The sequence below is a fragment of the Arachis ipaensis genome, chromosome B7 (genome assembly GCF_059453495.1).
Source record: "Arachis ipaensis isolate K30076 ecotype BB chromosome B7, ASM5945349v1, whole genome shotgun sequence".
Taxonomy (NCBI): Eukaryota; Viridiplantae; Streptophyta; class Magnoliopsida; order Fabales; family Fabaceae; genus Arachis; species Arachis ipaensis.
Window position 1 is genome coordinate 98,289,564 of NC_142442.1, and position 18,759 is coordinate 98,308,322.

Sequence of the window (18,759 nt, forward strand, 5' to 3'; positions counted from 1 at the left end):
CCATTCGATTGAACATGATGCCAATCCGTGCACTTCAAGTTGGAGCGTGGAACCTTATTGAACCTTGTGCACCAGCTCTGAGTGCGAGCCATTTCCCTCTTACTCTTAAAGCCGCAGAGAGCTCTAAGCTTGCCATCTGTTTCAAGCAAACCATATTCAAGTGGAAAAGTAAAGATAAAGGTTAAGGATTGTACCCACTTGAAGCTTGTATTAGGTGGTAATGGCCTTGGGGTAGGTGTTTCCAGTGGTTCTGTAAGTTCTATTCCCTTGTGCTCTTCTGTGAATTTTTCCACTTCCTTGTAGAATTCTTCAAATGCAACATCGTCCTGATCAAAGTCTTCTATGTCTTCCTCATCACTCAAGTCATAAGCTGGAGGTTGAGAGAAATCTACCTCTACATCTTCTTCGTATTCACTTGGATAAGGTTCTTCAATCTCAGAGAATTCACTTGCGAATGCAAGTTCATTACTAGGAGAACTTGACTTGTGACTATCATCATCAAGGAGATTTGCTTCTTGGATTATTCCATCTAGTTCTTCATAAAAGACTTGCCTTGGGGTTGTGCACTATCCTCCTTAGCATCAATTGTAACATCCTTGACAGAATTTTCCACAACTCTGGATTCCCATGGAAGTTCAGCGTCTCCTAAGTCTTTAACCAACTCTTCTTCATTTATAATGACAGCTTCCTCTACTTGTTCCAGTACGAAGTCACGCTCTATTTTGTCCACTGGAGTTTCTAGTATTTCCTTCATGCTACGCTCTTCGTTAGATTGTCCACATGGGGTTGTGGGAGGTCCTTGAATGCCCGAACGTCTAGAAGATAATTGGCTTATTGCTTGCTCCAGTTGATGAAGGGTTGTTTGAAGTCGATCTGCTGTTTTCTTGGGGCGAGCCTGTGATTCTGGAGGTGATGGATTTGGACATGGTACGTAGGGAAGTGGTGGTGTTTGGGAGTAATCGGATTGGGATTGGGGTAAATAAGGATCATATGGTGGTGAATAGTGAAAAGGGACTTGTGAGTGTGGTGGTTCAAAGCTACGTTGAGAGGGTGGTCTATAAGCACAGGGTGGGGCTTATTGGTCGTTACAGGGTGGTCCACCATATCTATCAGCTTGGTATTCATTGTAGAATGGTCTTTGTCCATGATATCTTGGAGGGTGTTGTTGCCTAAAGGGTTGATCAAATCCTCTTGGCTCCATCCATCTTTGATTTCTCTGACCTTAATGCATATTCCTGTTATAGCTTTCACTCCTTTCAACAATATTAGAACCAAACTCAAAGCGAGAGGGGTGATAATTCATAGTAGCTAATAAAAATTAAAAAGCAAAATAAAATAAATAAACAGGCAAAATAAATTATTTACAATAACCAATAATAAGGTACACGTTTGCAAATCCCCGGCAACGGCGCCATTTTGACGTTAGGATTTTTGCTGATAAAGAATTTTATAAAAATAGTCGCGTTGTAGATATAGTTTCTAAACTGACAGAAATCCCTTCGTACAAACGTTTTGGTTGTCACAAGTAACAAACCCCTTTAAAGTTGATAACCGAAGTATTTGAAACTCGGGTCGTCTTCTCAAGGAACTGCAGGGAGGTATGTTCTTACTATTGGTTATGAAGATTGTAAATTGAGGGTTTTGAAAGTAAGTAACAAGTAATTTGAATGACAAGTAAAATAAATAAATAATTGTAAAACACACTTTTGGCAAGGTATGAGAAATTGGAAATCCTATCCTAATTATCCTTATCAATGGTGATGAGAATTGAGTCTTACTCCCACTTAGTTAGCCTTTACTAAAGCAAGGGAAGATCAAGTGGATTAATTAGTCTGATCTTCAGGTTCTAGTCAATTCCTGAGAAAGGACTGGAAATATTGAAGTTCAATTCAATTAACAAAGATAACAATTATCGATCACGTTGAGTTTGATAACTCCTGAGTTACTAATTTCTTAACCAAGACCAAAAGGGGAAAAGTAAATCTACTCGAATAAAAATATCTTCAGGTTGGAATTAACAGTAACATAAACAAAAGAAAGCAATCATAAACTGAAATACCTCAAATAACATTAATTAAGAGAATTATCTGTAACATAGAAAAGTTCATAAATTAAATTGAGAAGATAATAAAAAGGAAAGTTGAACCTGATAAAAAGGGACAATCATGAAAGCAAGAAAAATCCTAAATCCTAATCCTAAGAGAGAGAGGAGAGAACCTCTCTCTAAAAACTACATCTAAATCATCAAAAGTAAATAATTGGAGACTCTCTTTTGAATGGATGCATTCCTCCACTTTATAACCTCTAATCTGTGCTTTCTGTACTTGGATCTGGGCCAAAAAGGGCTTCAGAAATCGCTGAGAGCATTTTCTGTAATTTCTGGTGCGTGGCCTCTGTCACGCGTCCGCGTGGGTCACGCGGTCGCGTCATCTGGAGTTTTCCTTATCACGCGTTCGCTTCGGTCATGCGTCCGCGTCATCTGCGTTCTGCTCAAGGCGCTCGTTCGCGTCATTCACGCGTTCACGTCGCGCTCTCTTCGCGCTGGGCATGCGGCCGCGTCGTCCACGTGTTCACGTCGTTGCCAATTTCTTCAAAAACTCCATTTTGTGCTTTCCTTCCATTTTTGTATGTTTCCTTTCCATCCTTTAAGTCATTCCTGCCTTAGAAGATCTGAAACTACTCAACACACAAATCACAGCATTGAATGGTAATAAAGGGTAATTAAAATAATTATTCTTAAAGCATAGGAAACATGTTTTTCACATATCCCACATAATAAGGAAGGGAAAGTAAAACCATGCAATTAACATGAATAAGTGAGTGAAGGATTGAAAAAATCACTTAAATTAGGGACAAAATATATCATAAAATATGGGTTTATCAAAGAGCTCAGAGCATATCCGAACAGCTTGTTCGGACTAGGAGACACTCCAATCCAACCTCTTGGATATATTTCACTAAATAGAACCTTTGGAAAGGGAACCCGGTCAAGGACACTCAACATAGACTACATCGTAGTCGACGTGAGCTCAGCCTACAATGACCTAATAGGTCGGACAATGCTAAATCAGCTTGCCGCAGTAGTGTCAACTTCACATCTATGCATGAAGTTTCCCACCCTAGAAGGGATAGCCACAATAAAAAGAGACCAGAAAATTACGCGACGCTGTTACAACGAAAGTCTGAACCTTAGAGGCAAAGGAGAAGAAATTAACAGTATTGAACTCGGAGGAGTTCGAGGTTAGGAAAAACTTCGCCTACAACCAGAGGGCGAGATCGAGGAAGTTCAGATCGGAGATATCCCAGATAAAACAACAAATATTGGGGCGACTTTGAAAAGAGACATAAAGGAGTCTCTTATACAGTTCCTAAGAGATAATGCCGACCTCTTTGCATGGAATGTCGCAGACATGCCGGGCATATATCCCAAACTAATATGCCACAAACTGGCAGTATACCTAAGATCTCGGCCAATACAACAGAAGTGTCGGAAGCTCAGACCAGAAAGATCCCAAACTGTGGAAGAATAGGTACGAGCTCTACTGGAGGGAGGATTCATAAGAGAAGTCAAGTACCCACTATGGCCAGCCAACGTTGTATTGGTAAAAAAGTAAAATGGAAAATGGTGGATGTGCACGGATTACACCGATCTCAATAAAGCCTGTCCAAAAGATCCCTATCCACTCCCAAACATAGACACTCTAGCGGATGCCTCCTCTGGATACAAGTACCTTTCCTTCATGGATGCTTACTCGGGATATAATCAAATCCCAATGTACCAACCTGATCAAGAAAAGACCTCATTCCTAACCCCAAAAACAAATTACTGTTATGTCGTCATGCCGTTCGGACTCAAAAATGTAGGAGCTACTTACCAAAGATTAATGAATAAGGTCTTCGCAGACCATATCGGGAAACTCATGGAGGTATATGTAGACGACATGTTGGTAAAAACACAAAGTGAGGGATCATTACTGTCCGACCTCGCCAAAGTGTTCGATACCATTAGAGAGCATGGCATGCGACTTAATCCCGCAAAGTGTACCTTTGTAGTAGAAGCCGGCAAATTCCTGGGTTTCATGCTAACACAATGAGGAATTGAGGCGAACCCGGATAAATGCCGAGCTATACTCAATATGAAAAGTATGACCTGCGTCAAAGAAGTACAATAACTCATCAGCAAAGCCCTACAAGGGGCCGAATTGAACTATCAAAAGATAGAAAAGTTCGCCTACGCTCTCATACTAACTTCTCGACGACTTCGCCCATATTTTCAAGCTCACACCATCAAGGTTTGGACTAACCAACCCATAAAAGGCATTCTATAGAAGACAAACTTAGCTAGAAGAATTCTACAGTGGGCAGTCAAGCTATCTGAGTTCGATATTCAATATGAAGCTCGGACAGCCATCAAGTCTCAGTATTTGGCCGATTTCATTGCTGAGTACACTGACACCCCGGGAACTCCTATAAGATGGAATCTCTATGTAGACGGCTCTTCAAACAAAACCGGGGGTGGTGCAGGTGTGATAATAGAAAGCGACCAGGGAACCCAACTTGAACTCTCCCTAAAATTTGAGTTCTCTGCTTCAAACAATCAGGCCGAATACGAGGCATTACTAGCCGGTTTGAGGCTAGCCAAGGAGGTTGGAGTTCAAAAGCTTATCATCTTCAGCGATTCACAAGTAGTCACCTCACAAATAGCGGGGAGCTACCAAACCAAGGACCCTACCATGAAAAAGTACCTCGACAAAAGCAAGGAACAGCTCGAACAACTCGGGGAATATGAGGTCCATCATATACCTCGGGAACAGAACGCTCGAGCTAATGTACTCTCAAAATTAGCCAGCACCAAACCAGGGGGCAATAATAGAAGCCTCATCCAAGAAATATTGCAAAACCCATTAATCTCGGAGGAAGAAAAGGTCCTATCCATATCAGGTCAAGATCAAGGATAGATGACCCCCATAATCAATTACCTCAAATCAGAAACACTCCCTACAGATAAAAAGGAGGCAAAAAGGTTGAGACAAGAAGCACAGTACTATACCATCATAAATAATATCCTATACAAAAGGGGGATCTCCACACCCTTATTAAAATGTGTGCCGACCTCCAATGCAAAGGAGGTTTTGGAAGAAATATACAATGACATATGTGGCAACCATCTGGGAGCGCGAGCTCTCTCCAAGAAAGTACTCTGAGCCGGATTTTTTTGGCCAACTTTGCAAAATGAAGCAATCGAGTTCGTTAAGACATGCCCACCATGTCAGAAACATGCTAACTTCCACATCGCCCAACCAGAGAAGCTTATCAGCATAATATCACCTTGGCATTCGCAAAATGGGGACTCAACCTCCTCGGACCCTTTCCCTAAGGATCGGGACAAGTCAAGTTCCTCATTGTAGGGGTAGATTACTTCACAAAATGGATTGAGGCAGAGCCCCTAGCTAATGCCACTGCTCAAAGAAGTTGAAAATTCTTATACAGGAACATTGTTACAAGGTTTGGGGTTCCTTACTCCATCACCACAGACAATGGAACTCAATTCACGGACACAGGCTTCAGAAAGTTGGTAGTAGACTTGAAAATAAAGAATCAATTTACATCCATAGAACACCTACAAGCTAATGGACAAGCAGAAGCAGCTAACAAAGTCATACTGGTTGGGTTAAAATGGAGATTACAGGACGCAAAGGGAGCCTGGGCTGAAGAGCTCCCACAAGTCCTATGGGCATATTGGACAACTCCACACTCCACCACAAAAGAATCACCTTTCCGATTAGCTTACAGAATGAAGGCGATGATCCCGGTATAAATTAAAGAAGGATCCCCCAGAATGATCTACTACAATGAAGAGGCCAATTCCCAACTCCAAAGGAAAGAGCTCGACCTACTACCAGAAATCCAAGAAAGAGCTCGGATCAGGGAGGAAGTGTTAAAATGTCGAATAGACTCAAGATACAATCAGAAGGTAGTACAGCGAAGCTTTGCCAACAACGACCTCATCCTAATCCGAAATGATATTGGAACAAGTCGACTAGGAGAGGGGAAGCTAGCAGCTAACTGGAAAGGACCCTACCGAGTCACAGAGGTACTGGGAAAATGCTACTACAGGGTGTCCGAACTTGAAGGACGAGAGCTACCAAGGTCGTGGCATGCCTGCAACCTAAGAAGGTATTATAGTTAGGAGGTAATAAAGATCTTAGGTCAAGGTGCACTCTTTTTCCTGAAAAGGTTTTTTAACGAGGCACCAAACCAAGATTTGTAAAATTACCTGACTTAGAGGGGTAAACACCCACATGTATATATTTTATTTGCCTATATGTCTACTTGCTATTCGAATAAAACTTTTCAGATTCTCTACGAAGTTTCTCTACCAAGACGCATTAATCTGAACGCAAAAATCCATCGTCCGATTACAAAGCTACCGGTCGATAAGGTGAAAACCAAATTCACCGTCCGACCATGATGAAAATCGAATTCATCGTCCGAATTTCTACAAAGGTCGGCCAAGTGAGAGCCAAACTCACCTCCCGACTTCGACAAAATTGGCAAGATGAAAAAGCGATAAAAACAGATTAATACAAAAAGTTATAAAAAGTAATCCATAAAAAGAGGCCTGACGAGGTCTGAGTAAAAATGGATTGCTAAAAATAACTTAGAATGGACCGACATGAAGAAGTCGAACCAATCGACATGAAAGCTACAAAAGTTATAAAAAGTAATCCATAGAAAGAGGTCTGACGAGGTCTGAGAAAAAATGGATTGCTAAAAATAACTTAGAATGGACCGAAAAGAAGAAGTCGGACCAATCGACATGAAATCTACAAAAGTTATAAAAAGTAATCCATAGAAAGAGGCCTGACGAGGTCTGAGAAAAAATGGATTGCTAAAAATAACTTAGAATGGACTGACTTGAAGAAGTCGGACGAATCAATCAAAGCGACAAGGTTATAAAAAGTAATCCATAGAAAGAGGTCTGGCCAGCCCTGAGTAAAAATGGATTACTAAAAATAACTTAAGAAGAATTGACAAGTGAAGTCGACCAACGAAAGCTACAGATCGGATCGACAAGAGAAGTCGACCAACAAAAGGCGTGCGCTGGAAGGGACACAGCTCGACCTAAAAAGCCACGACCTCACAAAAAGCTATCAAAATTGTTCAGACGAAAAAGGATCCATAAGAACATTAGCAAGTCATCGAACAAAGCTAGCCTCAAAGATCACTCTGACTAAAGCAGGAAATGAACAAACACAAAGGCAATCAAAGGAGGTCGGATAGCAAAGTCCAATACTCTAAAGATTCCTGGAAATATCAAAGGTTGCAAACAAACATACCAAGAGAGACTAAACTACTACAATAAAAAACTCAGAAGGCCACCTGAAGGTCAACCTCAGGAGTTCAAAAGAATTTGTTTTTTCCTTAATAAAGTTGCTAAGAAAAACAACTGAAATATGAAGGCCACACCAGGGCTCAATTAAAAGAAAGCAAAGTTTTAAAGCCCACAGACCGGGCTATACCAAAATACATCAAAGAAAAGTCATCAAGGGTTCAAACTCTCCCCAGCAGCAGCACCCTGAGTTGTAGAAGAAGGAATGGTCTTCAAAGGAGTCGCATCCACAGTTCCATCATCCCGATTCAAGATTTTGATGTCGGTGTCAGACTCAGGATGGCTGACCTCAGCAGCAGCAGTTGAAGAAGTCACGGCAATAGAAGCTTTGACTGGCGGCTCTGGGGGAGGACCTTCCTCTTCATCTTCGTCCGGGGTAGGGACAATTGTACCATTTTCAAAAATGTTATCCAAACTAAAAAGACTCAGGTCGAGCTCAGGAGCAAGAACTCAGACCTGAGCTTTTAGGTTCTCATATGCGTCAGTCACATTGCCCACAAGATGACCTTGGAGCTCAGTATAGTCAGCGTGAACAGACTCCAGCCTCTCCCTAGTCTCCAGCAACTCGCCATAAGCTCGAGTATAACTCTCCTTCGACTTCTTGGCCATTTCCTCGGCCAGATTTGCAGTAGCCTCCGCAGCAACAGCCCTTGATTTTTCTTTCTCTACATCCAGTTCCAACTAGGCCACTTTGGCGTCCAGCTCATCCTTCAACCCCTTGATCCTGTCATACTCCGACTTGGCTTCCAGCATAAAAGCCTTCGTCGCATGGACGGGAGAGTCTTGCATTGAGCGAAACAAAGCTGCACCCATACGCGCTATTCGAACACTACTACTGGTGATGAAATCCTGGTGGTGCAGGATAGACACGTTGTCCATAGGAAGTCGGCCATAAGGGGCAATCTAGTTATCAAAAAACCCCACAGCATCAAATTTAGGGGCATCCAGATTATAGGGTTCAATAGTCTTCTGCTTCTTGGGTAAAAGACCAGCGGCAGAAGGAGAGGCAGCACCAGAGGTCGACTGGGGAGGATCAGAAGAAGCCAGGCGAACCTGGGGAGTCGGGATGATCTTCCTCGGTCCAGAAGTGTCCGAGGTCGACCTCCTCAGCGTAACCTTGGAAGATCCCTCCCCAGGACCTTTGGGCGAGATATTCTGAGCAGCAGTCGCCTTCCTAGCTCGCTTAAAGGCCTTCATGGAATCTGTAGTTTTCACCATCTCTGAAAAAGAAAGCAGCAAAGCCAGAATTTCAAATGAAAAAGGGATGGATTGATAAAACAAACAAATAAAACAAAGGAAAAAGATAAAGAGAAATCGGCAACTACCCAATTCAGCTTGGAGAAGGGAGTGATCCCCTAAGAACCTTTTTGTGTCGAGGTGAGAAGGTTCCCCCTAATTCTCCTCCAACACATGTACGAAGGGCTGCTCAATTTCATCTAGCATTTCCCAAGTATACCTAGACACTATCATATTCTTTTGCCAGCATAAGGGAAAGGCAAGCTCATTATTTTGTTCCAAAAAGAAAGGCTGAGCTCCTTCAACAGCTCGGACCTTGAAATAATAGTTTTTGAAATCCCTAAAAGATTCGTCGTACATAGAAAAAACTTTTTTTCCCTGAGCAGCTTGGAAAGAAATCCAGGAAGCCTTCTTCTTAGCTGCCCTAGACTTCGTCAAAACAAAAAGGTAAAGAAAGAGAGTTTGAGAAGGTCAGACATCCAGTTCTTGGCACAACTGTTGGAAGATCTTTATGAAGCCCCACGAGTTCGGGTGAAGTTGAGAAGGAGCTATATTGCATGACCACAATAGGTCGGTCTCAAAGGAAGTAAAAGGAATGGTGATGTTCATTTGGCTAAAAAAGTAATCATACGCATAAAAGAAGGGGCGTTCCCCTTGAGTCAGAGAAGGAAAACAAACTCTCTCATCAGGGTTAGGCGCTACCAACTCGTAATTTTTCTCCTGATCTCTACTACTACAAACCCTGTGAAGTTTCCTAAGCTGCACGCAATACTCAGAATTAACCACAGAAACACACATCAAGACGAGGGAGTCCAGCCAGTCAGACATGCCCACGGGGACTTTGGTAGACGTCTCGATAATGTTTTTGTGAGAAGACATGGGTCAACTAGTCCTACAGGGAGAAAAAAGAAAAATGGGTTACTAATCAAACAGCTCAATAAAACAGCTTGGACAAATATAGAGATAGCTCGAGCAAAAGCATACGAATGTTAGAAGTCAGATACAGCAGTAAAAGGAAACCCCAGAACTCACACCAAGGTCCAGGGGCATCCTTTGGAGGCAGTAACAGAGTAAGAATTCTGGAAAAATCTTGCAGCCTAAATCCTAAAAAACACAAAAAAGATCGAATATCCTTCCCTAGCAAAATGCGTTTTACACAAAACAGCAGGAAAGCCACCATTGTCAAAACATACAACCCTTTTTGCAGAAGTACAGTTCATCATTTCAAAGGCTATAGATAAAATTCCAAGACCTACGCATAAAGAAGTCATAGGGATAAGCAACAAAACAAAACCCTAAACAGCATCAAAGCACACGTTACAGCAATGATAAGGCACAACAAACGCAAAAATGTACAAATTTTCCAACATGTATACAAGCAAGATCAAAACTTTTCAAAATCAAAACAATGCAAACACGAAAAGAACGGCGTGGAAAGTAAAAAAAAAAAAGAGAAGAAGAAAACCAACCTACAGAGAAGAAGGAGACGATAACTAATCAGAGATTGAAGCAAGCAACCGAAACGACACCAGTAAATTTCCTTTCGAGCAAAAGAAAGCACGAAGATGCAAAAGCGAAAGGGTCAGCAGAAGAGAAAGAGTTACAGCGAGCAAGAGAGGAGAAACTGAAAGAAGCTTTGAAATTAAAAAATGAGATACAAAGAAGGAAACAAAGGAAACAGCAAAGAGTTAACGAGTTTCACTCTCGCACGTTTCCAAGGAAACGCAAAACGCGCATTGCAAATTAAAAAGAGTGAGAAAAACGCTCTGCATTCAAATCACTAAAAAGGAGTTCTACCATGAAGACCGACAAAAATGCTCGAGCTCGGCTTCTCCAAAAGAGATCGAAGTCTAAAAATGACTCAACCTCAAAAAGAACATCGCGCTCAAGCTGGGGCACTGTTCATGTCCTGGGACGAGCTGTACGACCCAGGCTGATTAAAGACAAGTCAACCGACCTCTTCAGGTCTGGAAATCCCGACCTCTTCTCAAAGAGCTCGGCCAAAACGCTACAGAAAGCCCAAGCAGGCCCAAATAAAAGGACATAGCCCAATCTAAAGGCAACTAAAGCCTAGAAATATAAGCACGGTTCCCCCTTAAAGATAAGATGACTTCACTTAGAAGATAAGATAAGATAACTAACTTATCTTATCTGGAAAGGTCAGCCTACACTACTATAAATACACAGGAGCACGCAGGTATAACTCATACTCTGATTCTACTAAAAAACCTGCTTAAAGCCCATCCTAACTTAAGCATCAGAGTCTCTTGCAAGTACCACCACCCTCCGGTGATGAAGGATCAGCAACACTACCAAGTCCAACAAGTCGGACACATCAGCTCCGACCATCACAGCGTATCTCATCCGACATCGACCTTCAGTTTCAGGTAACCCTCAGAACATTAGGTATGCTGTAAAATGGATGTTAATGATTTAGTTATCAATTAAGGTTATTAACTAAGTTTAGGATTGGTTAAATGCTAAGGTATGATGTAAGGTTTAAATGCTAGTATGCTAAGTTATTATTAAGCATATATTTATTAATTTAGTTATTAATTATGGTTATTAACAATTTGTAATAAACCTAACCATGTAGCAAAATGTTTATGTTTGCATTTAGCAAATATCTAAGTAAATTGTTGTGTGTTAAATTTTCTTGATACTTAAACTAAGTTATGTATACAAATATACTTGTTGGTTATTCAAGTAAATGTTTTCACTTAATCTACCATATTTAGGAGATCCCGAAATGAATTTTGTTATTCACTATTTAACTGAATAATTTTATTTAAATTAAATAAAATAGATGTTGATTAGTGTAGTCATTAGTTATCTTAGGAGAGATTTTCATTTGCATTATATTATACAAACGTTTAAGTTAATTACTTTACTAAACACTTTCATTATTCAAGTTTTTTATTTAAATAAATAGTTTACTTATAAGTAAAATTAATTCCTAATTCGGTATTTTTGTTGTTCAGCAGAGGTCTAGCCTACTTCTTCCGAGGAGAGTGAGTCACAGACTCTCACCACCAGATGCCATTGTCCGGTACTTGAGGGAGGCTAGGTTTGGTGATGCTTTGCAACTCAAGGATTTTGTGTTCGACAACTCCCTGATCACGACATTCGTTGAGCGATGACGGCCAGAGACCCACACCTTCCACCTGTCGTGGGGTGAGTGCTCAGTCACTTTACAAGACATCATATACTACCTCGGGTTTCACGCTAATGGAGAGCCCATGGGTGGTTGCTTTCGTGACTTTTATACATGGTACAGGATCAAGGCCTGGGAATTGGTTGAGAAGTTACTCGATGCCTGATGCACGGAAAACTTGTCTCACAACAAATTCCCTTCGGCAAGTGTACCGAATTTGTCGTCAAGTAAAAACTCACAATAAAGTGGGGTCGAATCCCACAAGGATTGATTGATCAAGCAACTTTAATTAGAGGGCTGTTCTAGTTGAGCAAATCCAGAATTTGAGTTGAAAATTGCAGAAAATAAAATGGCGGGAAGGTAATTGACAGGAAAGTAAATGCTAGAATTATAGATCTGAAAGTAAATGACGGAAGGTAAATTTCAGAATTGTAAATGGGAATGGGGGAATTGCTCATTAACGTAAATAACAGAAATTAAAGAGAATGGGTAAGATCATAAATGGGGAGTTCATTGGGCTTAGGAGATGTTGCATTCTCCGGATCAATTTCATTTTCATCTCTTCCTCAATCAATGAACTCATTGATCTCCTTGGCAATCTTAAGTGATTGAATTACAATTTCTTGTAATTCAATCTCTCAAATCTTGATCAATAGCCAATTCCTTGGTCAATTGCTCATGAGAAGAGATGAAGTATGGTCATTGATTATACCACATGCATTTCCCAAACCAAGTGTTGAGAGGATTATAGTCACATATCCATCCAAACCCAATTTGGTCCAGCATGAGAAAGCATTTCTAGCTTGATCTCTTCATTCCTCTTTCAAGGTTCAGAAGAGATCCAAGTATGAATAACTTCTTTTTCAAGATAACTACTCAATTGGATGAAGATCGAAAGCTTTCAAGTAAAATCAAGAGAAAAGATAGAAGAAGAATAATGAAAACTAGTATTGATCCATCAAATTACAACAGAGCTCCCTAACCCAATGACAGGGGTTTAGTTGTTCATAGCTCTGGAAAATGAAAACAAAGATGGAGAATACATGATGAAAACTTAGAAGTGCATAGATAGTAAATACAGAGAGTAGTTCTATGCTAAGAGTCTCCCTATAATTTCCAACTCCCTAAAATATTTCAAAGATACTCCTATATATACTACTCTTCTGTTCTTCTAGTTGATTCTTCAAGTCTTGGGCCTTTGGATCTTGAGTTGGAAGCAGTTCTCTTCTTCATTGGGCTTAGCTTTTACTTGCAGAGAGAAAGTATGAAGTGGGCAGGGGCTTTGGCTCAGGAAGTTAGTGGTGTTAACGTTCAGTGAAAATATGGGTTCGAGAACGTTAGTGGCAATCACCTTTTTTACTAACGTTCCTCACCAAAGTTAAAGGCCACGTTAACCTCAACGTTAGTGGCACAAACGTTGCCACTAACGTTTCCACTATGTCTTTCGCACACGTTATTGGGACTCAACTTTCCGAATAACGTTGAGAAGCCTCCCCCTTCCCTACATTAGAGCCCACGTTAACTTTGTTAACGTGGCTCTTTTAACGTAGGCTTGCCATCCTTCGAGAACGTTAGTGACACTTACCATTGTCACTAACGTTCCAAATTGCCCCTATTTTCCACGTTAGAGTCCACGTTAACTAGGTTAACGTGGCTTCTAACGTGGCCTTTCTAGCCATCTCCAACGTTAGAGACAAAGTTGAGTGTCACTAACGTTGGCTCATCCTTCCCTTATCCACGTTAGCTTCCACGTTAACTAAGTTAACGTGTGAGTTAACGTGGCTCATGGTGGCATGTGTGGCTCCTTCCAACGTTAGTGACAATGTTGGGTGTCACTAACGTTGGCGATCACCTTCTTTCTTCACGTTAGCTTCCACGTTAACTAGGTTAACGTAGGAGTCAACGTGGCTCATTGGGGGCTTGTGTTCTTCCAACGTTAGTGACAATGTTGGGTGCCACTAACGTTGTCGACCACTTTGTTCCTTCACATTAGCTTCCACGTTAACTAGGTTAACGTGGGAGTTAACGTGGCTTAATGTGCTTTGGCCAACGTTAGTGACAATGTTGACTGTCACTAACGTTGGCTCCCCCCTTCCTTCTTAACGTTAGAGGCCACGTTAACTAGGTTAACGTGGACTCTAATGTGGCCACTCATGATCTTGGTTCAACGTTAGTGATAATGTTAAGTGTCACTAACGTTGGCTCTATTTCTTAACGTGGACAATGATGGCTTCGAGAGCGTTATTGACAATCACTTTTCTCATTAACTTTGCAAGTTACTCCCATTCCACGTTAATGTTAACGTTAGTGCAACTAACGTAGCCACTAATGTGGTTCTTCTTTGCTTCCTTTGTCCTGAAATTAAGCAATAAAGTGCATCAAAGTTCTAGTCCAAGTCATGGGAAATGCAACGCCCAATTTGTCCTTAAATTCATGTAAAATCCTCATAAAATCATGTAAAATGCACAATGTATGCTTGAATCAAGATGTAAGTGAATATCTACCCAAAACTAGCTTATTTCCTAAGGAAATGCATGAAACTACCCTAAAAACAGTAAAGAAAAAGGTCAGTGAAACTGGCCAAAATGCCCTGGCATCACAACACCAAGAGACATGAGTCATTCTTGTGGAAGTCATGTCCTGGTTTTATGGTGGTTTCATGCATAGCAACTTAGGCTCATTCCTGGCTTTCAGACCTTTATCATGTCCTAGAATACTCACTTGTTATTGCATCCCTTGAGACTTTTATTCATTGATCCTTTTGTTGTTATTTGAGGGCTTATTTTTTTTCTTAAGCTAAGTGCTCTGTAAGGGGGCAACTCTTTAAAATAAGCTTTCAGCCAACACTCTCGAACCAATTGGTTCAAGATGCTAGGTGTTGAAGCACCCCTAAGGACTTACTTGCTCAAGTCTCTCCCCCATACATACACACCACAGGCACATAGTTTATTTATTTTCTTTTCTTGAGACCTTGGTGTCGAGCACCTCTTTGGGTTACTAAATGCTCTATGGTGAGGGTTACTCTTGATAGTGGACTTTCAGCTGATAATCCCGGGTTAGTTAACCCAAGTTACCAAGTGATAAGGCACCCCTAAGAGCTTATTCATCTAAGTAGATCCCTCACACAGGAGCACCACAGACACATGCTTCAAGATTAAAACCATTGCTGCCTAGCCTTATTGCTTACTATTTTTCTTTTATTCCTCAACTTTGATTGTTCTTTCCCTTTTTCTTATTAGGATCTTCTTATTTATCTAGTCTCATGGGGTGTGTCTCAAGCATAGTATTCATGACAGATAGTTGTCTTCCCACCTTATGGTTGAACCAACTTAACTAACTTATGACCACACCACAAACTCATGGACTTACTCCCTAGTATGAACTCCACTCTGGTCTTTTGAAAACAATCATTCTCTTTTCATTTGATTCAAAAGGGACAAGCATACAAGTAAGTAAAGAAATGATGCAGTGACATAGAGACTAGCACACAGAGACCTCTTCAACACACAAACTTAAGAAAAAACAGAATTTAAAAAGGTTTAAACTAATCATGGAAGCAAGTTCTATTTCATACAAGATCTTCCTTATTTAAGACTTAGAACAAGATGGACCAAAGAAAGAACTCCACCACCTTTTACTCTTGTGGATGTCCATGCTTTCCTCCTCTAATTGTCCAATCTATCTCTTTCAATGCTCCTTTCCTTTCCCTATAAAGATCAAATAAGAAAAGTAAGAAATATTAAGAAAAAAAATCAATTTAGATTTTTACGGCTAAAATAATAAAGAGAAGAAAAGATTAGATTGTTTATTCATGAACTCCAACTAACTAACTAATTGTGTATCCCTTTATACATTTTGGTGGCACCATGGGGTGACACCAAACTTAGTTTGAAGCATTGTGATGAAAAGTTCTGTTCAAAGCTCCAAGACTAGAATGCTCTTTGTTGCATTCATGCTTTCTTGGTATGCTTTGAACACCAAACTTGTTCTTCACTATATACTGCAATATAAGGACTTCACCAAGTTTGGGTTGGAATTTATGAATATTTACTTATTCACTAGTAAAAGCTAATAAAACATGGGTTGCCTCCCATGAAGCGCTTCTTTAGCTTCACTAGCTTGACGTTTCTCCTTCATCAGGGTGGTTGATAATGCTTCAAGTCCTCCCCTCTTGCCTTGGACTTATATCCATTGGTTGTATCAATGATCTCTACATGTTCCAAGGAAAAAACTCTGTTGATAATGAAGACCTTAGGTAACTGAGATGGTATAGTGGGGAGATTAGGGGGGATATCTGGGAAGTAAGCTGAAATCACTTTATCTCCTGGAGAGAGGCCTTCCGTAGGGATCTTCTTGTTCCTCCACCCCCTTGGTACCTTCTTCTTTGTCCCTTTTGATGCTTCCCTGTTCTTGGTGACTTCTTCTTTTAAGTGAATTTTGTTGTTGTCTTCACATGCCTCTGGTGGTTTAGGTTCCTCTAGCTTCTCCTTAAGCTGTGACGATTGCTGTTTGCCTTGTTCATCATTCAGTGGGGTTCTCAGATGTGTTGGTGGTGCCTCAGTGCTTGTTTGCTCTGTCAGCATCCCGTTATGATCATTGCTTGGTTCTTTGTTTTCTTGGTCAGTTTCTTGGGAGAGTTTGAAGACATTGAAGCTGAGTTGTTCATCATGGATCCTCAATATTAGCTCCCCTCGCTCCACGTCTATGAGTGCTCTAGCTGTAGCTAGGAATGGTCTTCCCAATATGATTGGGTGAGTGTGACTCTCTTCCATGTCCAAGATGACAAAGTCTGTGGGAAGAAAGTATTTCCCCACCTTTAACAACACGTTTTCCACCACCCCTCTTGCTTGTTTTTGAGTTTTGTCAGCCAGCCTGATGACTACATCTGTGGGCAATATCTCATTGATCTGTAGCCTCTTCACCAGGGATAGAGGCATTAAGTTGATGCTTGCTCCCAAATCATAGAGTGCTCTATCAAACATTGTTTCTCCTATGGCACAGGGGACATGAAAACTCCCTGGATCTTTTCTTTTTGTAGGCAACTGCGGTTGAATGAGGGCACTGCACTCCTTGTTCATCATTATAGTTTGGCCTCCCTTGAGTGAGCTTTTCCTGGGAAGCAACTCCTTCATTTACTTGATGAATGCAGGCATTTGTTGGATAGTCTTGATGAATGGTATGTTCACATGCAGAGATGCAAATAAGTCAAGAAATCTTGAGTATATTCTCCTCTCCATAGCTCCCTTGAGCAGTTGGGGAAACGGTGCATAGAGTCTCAACAACTCCTGTTTTGAGATTTCTGGTTCTTGGTAATCTTTTTCCACCTCCTTTACTGAGGTATCTTCAAGTTGTTCTGACAGATTGCTTGGCTTGTCCTCAGTCTCCTTATCACTTATAGTGACCATCTTGCAATCTTCCCATCTTACCTTCTTTGTTTCACCTCTCGGATTCTTCTCTGTGTCACTTGGGAATCTATCTGTGGGTTTGGGAATTTTCTCAGAGAGATATCCTACTTGAGATTCCAACCTCTTGATTGTGTCTCCCTGGTTCTTGAAACTGGCTCGCACTTCCTCCTTGAAGACCTTGTTGTCTTGAATCTCCTTGCTTAGGCCTTCAAGTAGATTCTCAATCCTTGAGATTCTTTCATCAAATAATGACAGGTCAGGCTGAGTAGGGTTATTCTGGCCTTGATATGAATGTGGGGAGGTGTTGTTATGGGGGTGTTGATATGGTCTAGATGTGAAGTGTTGGGTGGCTGCATTGTTTGGATTTGGGCGTCTTTGATCAAGACTTTGGTCTTGTTGATTTCCCCACCCAAAGTTTGGGTGATTCCTCCATCCAGGGTAGTAGGTCTTGGAGTATGGATCATAGTTTTGCCTAGGTGAATTCCCAATGTAGTTGGCTTGCTCCTGACTACCCTCTGCTTCTTCGTTCACTCCTTCATGGGTTGTTAATGAAGTGGAGACTGCTGCTACTTGGTTCCTCTCCATCTTCTTGGTGAGGTCAGCCAGCTGCTGGGTAATGAGCTTGTTTTGGGCCAGCAGAGCATCTACATTGTTTAGCTCCATTACTCCTCTTGTGTTCCCTCTTTCGGAAGCATAGAAGTAGTCGTTCTTTGCTACTGTTTCAATGACATCTATGGCTTCCTCAATAGTCTTCTTCTTGTTCAAAGATCCTCCGGATGAATGGTCTATGGCCTTCTTTGACTCATAAGAGAGCCCTTCATAGAAAATGTACAGCTGCACCCATTCGTTGAACATATCTGGTGGGCACCTCCTTGTTAAGTCTTTAAACCTCTCCCATGCTTCATATAGAGTCTCACCATCTTGTTGCCTGAAAGTTTAGACCTCAGCTCTCAGCCTATTGATTCGTTGAGGAGGGTAAAATCTTGTTAAGAATTTGTTCACCACGTCTTCCCAAGTTGTCAAGCTCTCCCTTGGGAAAGACTCCAGCCACTTAGCTGCCTTATCCCTGAGTGAGAATGGAAATAAGAGCAGTCTATAGGCGTCAGGATGAACACCATTAGACTTCACTGTGTCACATATTCTCAGGAAAGTGGTTAGATGTTGATTGGGGTCCTCTTGGACACTCCCTCCGAACGAACAGTTGTTCTGAACAAGGGTGATGAGCTGTGGCTTCAGTTCAAAATTGTTGGCATGGATGGTTGGCTTTTGAATGCTACTTCCACAGTTCCCTGGGTTTGGATTGATGTAAGAGCCTAAAACTCTTCTATCCTCCCCAGCATGATTTGCTCCACCTCCTTTGCCATGGTTGTGAGCCTCTTCTTCATGATGGTTTTCCATGTTTTCTTCCATGTTTGGTTCAAAGTATTCCTCAAAGTGTTCCTCCTCTTCTTCACCACCAACTACATGTTTTTCTCTTGCCTCCCTCCTTAGTCTAAGGAAGGTTCTCTCAGGTTCAGAATCAAAGGAAGTTGAAGCCCTGCTTCTTCTCCCTATCATACAACCAACAAGTA

General features: G+C 41.2%; 1 non-coding gene across 1 annotated transcript; it reads left to right on the forward strand.

Annotated features, from left to right (window-relative positions):
* The first annotated feature begins 18,038 nt into the window (after positions 1–18,038).
* On the forward strand, positions 18,039–18,145 carry LOC148553474 (small nucleolar RNA R71). The gene has a single exon (XR_015892738.1). It is a non-coding gene; the product is annotated as a small nucleolar RNA R71 (small nucleolar RNA).
* Positions 18,146–18,759: the final 614 nt, after the last annotated feature.